The sequence below is a fragment of the Aquarana catesbeiana genome, linkage group LG10 (assembly GCF_042186555.1).
Source record: "Aquarana catesbeiana isolate 2022-GZ linkage group LG10, ASM4218655v1, whole genome shotgun sequence".
In the NCBI taxonomy this organism is placed as follows: Eukaryota; Metazoa; Chordata; class Amphibia; order Anura; family Ranidae; genus Aquarana; species Aquarana catesbeiana.
The window spans coordinates 180,474,285-180,483,321 of record NC_133333.1 but is presented as its reverse complement, the minus strand read 5'-3'; positions in this window follow the sequence as shown (position 1 = coordinate 180,483,321).

Genomic DNA, 9,037 nt, shown 5'->3' with positions numbered 1-9,037 from the left:
AGTAAATAAAGGTTTTGAACAAAATTAAGATGGGGTTGTCCTGGATGGGGTGTGCACAATAAACTGGCAGAAAAGTTTGTGTGCAGAATCTCAGGCTTGGGATTACATGTTATAGAAACATCAAGCTACAAGTGACCGTAATATCTCATTTTTTCCATGATTGACTGGAGTGTACCTTTAAACTCCCCCATGCAATGAAAGAAAAATCAACAAAACACTTGAAATTAAAAACGCATGGAAGAAAAGTGGCCATTAGATGTGAGTACCTAACTTTTATTTTACTGGCCAGTTCTTGAGAGCTTTTAGAAACTACCTACTCAAATATGACTTATAGAAGACTGGATCACAACATGCCTCCTTCGGCATCCCACATAGCAATGATTGGGATTCTTGAAAGGTTGCTGAGGAGTTGGCATTGCATTATGGGATGCTGGTGGGGTTTGTCTATGCTCTGACTTTCAGGAGTTACATAGACAGTTGGAAGGCTACAGTGAGTTGGCCAGAAAAAAAAGGGTGTATGTATGTATGTATAGGTTCTTCTGCTAATTGCTCTTTTAGCTGCATGTTGGTATCCAATATTTTTTCAACAGCAAAAAAAAATTATGTATTTTCTCTGTAAGCTAACATTAAGGAATTGGTCACGAGATATTGTTTACTTTATACACAGTGAACAAAATGTACCAAAGTTTTTGGTATATAAATATAGAAATGTATTGAAATGTTTGCATCACTCTATATTCCCCTAAGTTTCCAAATGTGAAGTGGGAATAATCGTGCTGCTTTACTGATGTTTCTTTTATTTTCATCTTTCATACTTATAGTGCAGTCTGATACACTGTTTAAACATCTTGGAGCTATTTACTTTGCTTTTGTTCAGGACACTCGACAATGCTGTACATCCAATGTCTTCCACAGTGACATGATCAATGGATTACTATAAAGTAGCACTCACCCAATGGGACCACTGCTAATAGCTGGTTCTTCCCAAATAGTACAAGAGCTGCCCATCCCCACAAGCACCAGTTCAAGCACACTGGCTCCAATATCTCAGTCTAGGGGGTGTCTTTTTGAAATGTATTGTTCGAAGGACTTTAACCCCTTAGAGGCGGCACCTGCCGGCCCTATAAGGCGTTTAGAATGCCGAGAGGCGGAGCGGGGCTTATAATCATGCGACTGCTGTGATTGGTTGTCACGGCGGTCACATGATCGTAAAGCTCCCGATCACAAGCAGCAACCTGGAGCTTTCCATTAGCTGTCGTTAACTGTGCCGAGAGCACGCAGGGCATGCACACTATTGCACACAAATATGCAGCCGCTCTGCGCCAAGGCACGGCTGCCGAGAGGCTGTATGTTTGCATGTGCTTGGCATGAAGAGGTTGAAGCTGATTTCCAATTTTCCTGTCACTTTAAATAGTTTGTTTGGACCAAACTGGTCCAAACAAACTATTTCCATCACTAAGTGCTGTAGTGTCTCTAAGCACACTGCATGTAGCTTCAGCTACATATCATACACAGTGCTGGGTTCTGACTGTGACACACAGACTCCCCACCTCACACTCATAACAATGCAGTGTTGGTCTGAACGGCGCTCAGCCATTCATAGGCAGCTTTGTATTTTGTGAATGAATACAAAGCTTCCTCTGCTGAGTCAGAGGGGCAGGCTTATGACGTCATGCTTTCCGACTCAGCCAATCAGAGAAAATGTTGTATTCATTCATGGAATACAAAGCTGCCTATGAGTTGCTGAGCGCTGCTCAGACTGACTTTGCATTACTTAGGTGGACAGTATCATGCCTCCCAACTTTTGAACTTGAGAATGAGGGACACTTGGCAACAAGTGGGTGTGGCCCAATTGTTAACAGTGGGAGGGGCTTAAGGGCATGGTTAAACAAAATCTGGGATAAAATATGCTTTGATTGCTGTGCCACATGCAAGAGTCTCACACATATATATAAACTCTAGAACAATCATTAACAAAAAGAAAGATCCCATTATATACAGTGCCTTAAAAAGGATTCATACCCCTCGACATTTTCCACATTTTGTCATGTTACAACCAAAAATGTAAATGTATTTTATTGGGAATTTATGTGATAGACCAACACAAAGTGGCACATAATTGTGAAGTGGAAGAAAAATAAATGGTTTTAATTTTTTTTTACAAATAAATATCTGAAAAGTGTGGCATGCATTTGTATTCACCCCCCTTTACTCTGATACCCCTAACTAAAATCCAGTGGAACCAACTGCCTTTAGAAGTCACCTAATTAATAAATAGAGTCCACCTGTGTGTAATTTAATCTCAGTATGAATACAGCTGTTCTGTGAAGCCCTCAGAGGTTTGTTAAGAACCTTAGTGAACAAACGGCATCATGAAGGCCAAGGAACACAGCAGACAGGTCAGGGATAAAGTTGTGGAGAAGTTTAAAGCAGGGTTAGGTTATAAAAAAAATATCCCAAGCTTTGGACATCTCATGGAGCACTGTTCAATCCATCAAAATGGAAAGAGTATGGCACAACTGCAAACCAAGCTAAATTGACATGCCCAGGCAAGGAGAGCATTAATCAGAGAAGCAGCCAAAAGGCCCATGGTAACTCTGGAGGAGCTGCAGAGATCCACAGCTCAGGTGGAAGAATCTGTCCACAGGACAACTATTAGTCATGCACTCCACAAATCTGGCCTTTATGGAAGAGTGGCAAGAAGAAAGCCATTGTTGAAAGAAAGCCATAAGAAGTTCTATTTGCAGTTTGCGAGAAGCCATGTGGGGGACACAGCAAACATGTGAAAGAAGGTGCTCTGGTCAGATGAGAACAAAATTAAACTTTTTGGCCTAAAAGCAATACGCTATGTGTGGTGGAAAACTAACACGGCACATCATTCTGAACACCCCATGCCAACCGTGAAACATGGTGGTAGCAGCATCATGTTGTTTCTTTTCTTCAGAAGGGACAAGGAAGCTGGTCAGAGTTGATGGGAAGATGGATGGAGCCAAATACAGGGCAATCTTTGAAGAAAACCTGTTAGAGTCTGCAAAAGACTTGACACTGGGGCGGAGGTTCACCTTCCAACAGGACAACAACCCTAAACATACAGCCAGAGCTACAATAAAATGGTTTCGATCAAAGCATATTCATGTGTTAGAATGGCCCAGTCGAGGTTCAGACCTAAATCCAATTGAGAATCTGTGGATAGACTTGAAAATTGCTGTTCAGAGAAGCTCTCCATCCAATCTGACAGAGCTTGAGTTATTTTGCAAAGAATGGGCAAAAATGTCACTCTGTAGATGTGCAAAGCTGGTAGAGACATCCCCAAAAAGATTTGAAGCTCTAATTGCAGTGAAAGGTGGTTCTACAAAAGTATTGACTCAGGGGGGCTGAATACAAATGCACGCCACATTGTTCACATATTTATTTGTAAAAAATTTTGAAAACCATTTATCATTTTCCTTCCACTTCACAATTATGTGCCACGTTGTGTTGGTCTATCACATAAATCCCAATAAAATACATTTACGTTTTTGGTTGTAACATGACAAAATGCAGAAAATGTCAAGGGGTATGAATACTTTTTCAAGGCACTGTATGGTTTTGCATACACCGAAAATAGACAGAGCGCTAACACTTTTTTCAAAACCTACCTTACAGAAGAAATTATTAAATTAGTAAGGGACTGCTTAGAAACCAGTAACTGTTGAGACAATGAACACTTTGGTGAGAAGTATGTAATGTACAATACGGTGTATCCCCCACTTTACCCCTTCAGCAAAAATTTCCACTCCCTCCCACCAAGAAAAAAAAAGCTCTCACCCCTATCAGAGCAAATCTTTGTCCCCACAGCAAAAATCCTCTCCCAACTTCTAGCACAAATCCTACCCCCTCTCTTCCCAGCACAAACCTTTCTTCCCCCTCTTCAAACCCCTCCTGCACAAATCCTCCTTCCCCTAGTCCCTCCTCCCGGCACAAATCCTCTCTGCACTTCTAACATACCCCCCCCCCCCCCCAACCATCTCTGAATTTGACAGGACCTTCCTGAGATTTGAACAAAATCTCATTGTCTCACAAATTTGGGCTGAGTCCCAGAGTCGGATGCCAGAACAAGTTCCAGCACTTTGCTCTACTAACCTACCTGGCAGGGACAACAGGGACAACAGTTTTCTATGTGCCCTAGCAGTGAGCTTCGTTAATCCAGTGCAGAGCCCTATACAGTGCCTTGAAAAAGTATTCATACCCATTTTTCAACCAAAAACATACATGTATTTTATTGGAATTTTATGTGATAGAACACAAAGTGGCACATAATTGTAAAGTAGAAGGAAAATGATAAATGGTTTTCCAAATTGATATCTGAAAAGTGTGGCGTGCATTTGTATTCAGCCCCCCTGAGTCAATACTTTGTAGAACTGCCTTTCACTGCAATTACAGCTGCAAGTCTTTTTGGGGATGTCTCTACTAGCTTTGCACATCTAGAGAGTGACATTTTTGCCCATTCTTCTTTGCAAAATAGCTCAAACTCAGATTGGATGGAGAGCGTCTGTGAACAGCAGTTTTTAAGTCTTGCCCCAGATTCTCAATTGGATTTAGGTCTGGACTTTGTCTGGACTTTGACTACCATTCCATTGTAGCTCTGGCTGTATGTTTAGGGTTGTTGTCCTGCTAGAGAGTAAACCTCCACCCCAGTCTCAAGTTTTTTGCAGACTCTAACAGGTTTTTTCTAAGCTTGCTCTGCATTTGGCTCCATCCATCTTCCCATCAACTTTGATCATCTTCCCTGTCTCTGCTGAAGAAAAGCATCCCCACAATATGATGCTGCCACCACCATGTTTCACGGTGGGGATGTTGTGTTCAGGGTGATGTGCAGTGATAGTTTTCCGTTATAGAAAGCGTTTTGCTTTTAGGTTAAAAAGTTCAATTTTGGTATCATCTGACCAGAGCACCTTCTTCCACATATTTGCTGTGTCCCCCACATGGCTTCTCGCAAACTGCAAGTGGGACTTCTTATGGCTTTCTTTCAACAATGGCTTCCTTCTTGCCACTCTTCCACAAAGGCCAGATTTGTGGAGTGCACGACTAATAGTTGTCCTGTGGTCAGATTCTCCCACCTGAGCTGTGGATCTCTGCAGCTCCTCCACAGTTACCATGGGCTTTTTGGCTGCTTCTCTGAATAATGCTCTCCTTGCCTGACCTGTCAGTTTAGGTGGACGGCCATGTCTTGGTAGGTTTGCAGTTGTGTCATACTCTTTTGATTTTCGGATGATGGATGGAACAGTGCTCAGTGAGATGTTCAAAGCTTGGCATATTTTTTTTATAACTTGACCCTGCTTTAAACTTCTCCACAACTTTATCCCTGACCTGTCTGATGTGTTCCTTGGCCTTCATGATGCTGTTTGTTTACTAAGGTTCTCTAACAAACCTCCGAGAGTGCCACAGAACAGTTGTATTTATACTGAGATTAAATTACACACAGGTGGACTCTTTTTACTAATTAGGTGACTTCTGAAGGCAATTGGTTCCATCAGACTATAGTTCATGGGTATCAGAGTAAAGGGGGCTGAATACAAATGCACGCCACAGTTTTCAGATATTTATTTGTAAGAAATTTTGAAAACCATTTATTATTTTCCTTCCACTTCACAATTATGTGCCACTTTGTGTTTGTCTATCACATAAAATCCCAATAAAATACACTTATGTTTTTGGTTGCAACATGACCAAATGTGGAAAATTTCAAGGGTATGAATACTTTTTCAAGACACTGTAAGTTCATTTACTGTAAGTATGTGTTTTTTAAACATATGTGACCTTTAAATTCTCAAATTGCTCACTGCTTTACTGTTATCTATAACTAAATTTGGGTGGGTCTTAATTTCTTTGGATCAAAATGAAAAGCAATGTAATCCTTCAATCCTGAATTCGTTTTCAACACTGAGATCCCAATTAAGAGCTAAGCTACACAGGGGATTTCTATCTTTTGCTTCTAAGGCAGGCCATACATTATGCAATTTTTCTTCCTTCAATCATGGGTTGAAGGAAAGAAAATCACTCGATTCCCCCACCAACACAATTAATGAGCTATTATATTCTGACAGTGGGAGGGTTTCCCGCCATCAGAATACAATGATCACTGCTGCCAGCTATAGATAGATTGACTTCAGTACATTATGCACATATAGTCACGCACAGCATTTCCTGTAATACATGTCAATGGGAAAAAATTACACTGCATTTGGCGTAGAACAGACATATTTTACTCTGTACAGTCATATGTCCTAATGTACAAGAGCCCAAGTTCTGTTAACTCTAGTGCAATTTCAGATCCAACTCTTGTTGCACAGGCATTTTTCTGTACTGCTTACTACTACACAAGCCGTGTGGTGCGCAGAGTTTGCAGAAAACAATTGTGCCCTAGAAATGACCTGCATCAATCCAGTGCAGAAAAATCCCCGACTGACAGCAGGGATGATTCACTGGTTGTTAGGACACCGACTCCTTAACAACCAGCATCCCTGAGCTGAAAAGCCTACTTAAGGTGTTACTAAACCCACAACAGTAAAATCAGTGTGTATATTCAGTAAAGCATGCTTGTTATACTCACTGTGGAACCTAAGGGGTTAATCCTCTGCATTGTGTATAAAGGCTGTGTGATCCTGTGTGCACAGATCCTCCCCTTCTTTACCTGACTACCTGAGCAGTAGGAGTCAGGCTGCACATGCTCAGTTTGGTGTGTATGGCTGGAGTTTTTTTTTTTTTTTCTTGGGAGAGTGCATGTGATCAACACAGCGTCAATCAGCACTGTCCAGACAGAGGGTCAGGGGAAAATGAAAACACCTCCTGCTTATGAGAAAAGGTATTTAGCAGTTTATATTTACAAAACTATTGCATTTCCATGTTCTGTATACTGTGGGAGACCAGATATAGTGAATGCAGGGTCCTGGGCTTAGTAACACTTTAACCCACAAAAAAGAAATGCATGTAGCATGAAAAATGCATCAAAATGTGTCACAAAATTTCACACTACACAAATCGCACTGAAAATCGGATCATGGTGCAGCTGTGCTAGTGTGATCCTAGCCTAAGGCCCCTTTCCCATGAGTGCGTGTGGTTTTCCACATCTCGTTTTTACTTGTTTTAAGGTGCTCTGCCATTAAACTTTATTAGAACACATGTTCTCATGAAAGTGCATCCAAATCCTGCATGCTGCATCTTTGATGTGCTTTCAGAAAATGCACATTCTAACTGAGTTTAATGGCAGCGAACCTAAAAACACCAAAAAAAATAAAAAATGCACTGTGATAATGTGAATCTGGCCTAAATCTGTAAGCAGCAAGAAATTAAAATAATTTCTGTGAACATAATTGCCAACAAAGAGGAAAGGCTGGCAAGGAAGGTCACTAAAATGAAGGCTAGTAAGATACTGCTAGTTCCAGAATTATAATGGTAACGGTGACCTAGTAATTCCCCTCTAGGGTAATAGTATAATGTTAGTCCACATTCCAAGGTACAAATGTCAAACATATGTGGCCTACTCCCCCACGGAATAGGTCAAAACAAGAGAAGTCCCACTGGAAACCCCTGGGAAATCTGCCAAGGTTCCTAAGAAAAACAAATGACCGCACTATTAGGTTTCTCAATGATCATCATTTATTTTGTGTTATTTTTAACCAAAGGAAAGGAGTCATCTCTAAGTCAGACTTAGCCAAGACCACCCTAAATCCAAGAACCAGCTACAAAATGAGCGTTGCTATGTCTGTGGCACCAGAATCAGAACAAAAGTGGTAGAAGAAGACTCCTTTGTTTCTTATAGAAATCACTTAATTCGATAATTTGCTGGTAACTAGACAATTCTGCCTAATAAAATAAGAGCCCCCAGCTACCCTGTAGCCTAAAGGGTTACATTTACATATTGACATAAGCCATTTTACTATGTACAGGCAGCACCACAGGCTCTACAGCCGGGAGGAAACTACAGCTCCCAGGGAGCCATGTGGCCTGAGGGAGAAGAGGAGACATTCTTAGTGAACTGCTCAGGGAGACTCGGGGTTCTTGGCTTCAGAACTGGAGATGAGAAGATGTCCAGGCTAGAGTGCTGAGCCATCTAGGCCCTTTCCGCACAGTGCGGCCTAAGCAGCGGAGACCACAGTGTTCCAGTGCGGGTCCCCTGGTCATCTTCTGCATCTCCAATGAATTCTCCTGAGCTCAAGCCATTGACCCATGAGCAGATCTGGCGAGAGGGTTGAAACCCTGCCCTGCAGGCAGACATGGACCTAGCAGGGTCACTCCAGGGTTCTTGTGGCAGTGTAGCCCCTGGGGGTTTATACACTATCCTTTGTCAAGCTGTCCTTTTGCACTCCTAGTGACCCTGTTATAGTTTAACCACCTGCCATTTGTTAGTGGTGCAAAATCTGCAAATACATGAAGCTATCAGCCATAACCTTAGTATCTCATTAGCCAATGGATTACTTTCCGAAGCGTCGGGAAGGGCCGCCCCCCTCCCCCCGCCGCCGGTGTTTCTCGGGCTAACTGTTTTCTCTGGTGCGCCTGAGAAATGATCAGATGGTACAGCCAGCCAGTCAGAGGGGCAATGAGAGACTAGATTGTCTCTCATTGCCTCTATGGCCTTGGAGGACCGGAGAGACATCACTTCTGGTCTAGGGTTGACGTAAACAATTTTTTTTCAAAGCAAAAGATCAAAAAAATAATTTTTGATCTTTTGCTTTTAAAAAAGGTACAGAAGAGATTTGGGGACTTTTTGACCCCAGATCTCTCCATAAAGAGGATCTGTCATCCTTTTTTCTATTACAAGGGATGTTTACATTAATAGGAATAAAATTGATCAAAAAAATAAATTAAATTAAAAGGGACAGTGTAAAGATATAAAACAAATATGATTTTTTTTTTTAAAGCGCCCCTGTCCTTCTGTACTAGCACGCAGGAGCGAATGCATATGTAAGTCACACATGCATATGTAAATGGGGTTCGCACCACACATGTGAGGTATCGCCACAAACGTTAGAGCGAGAGCAATAAATGTATTTGCAGA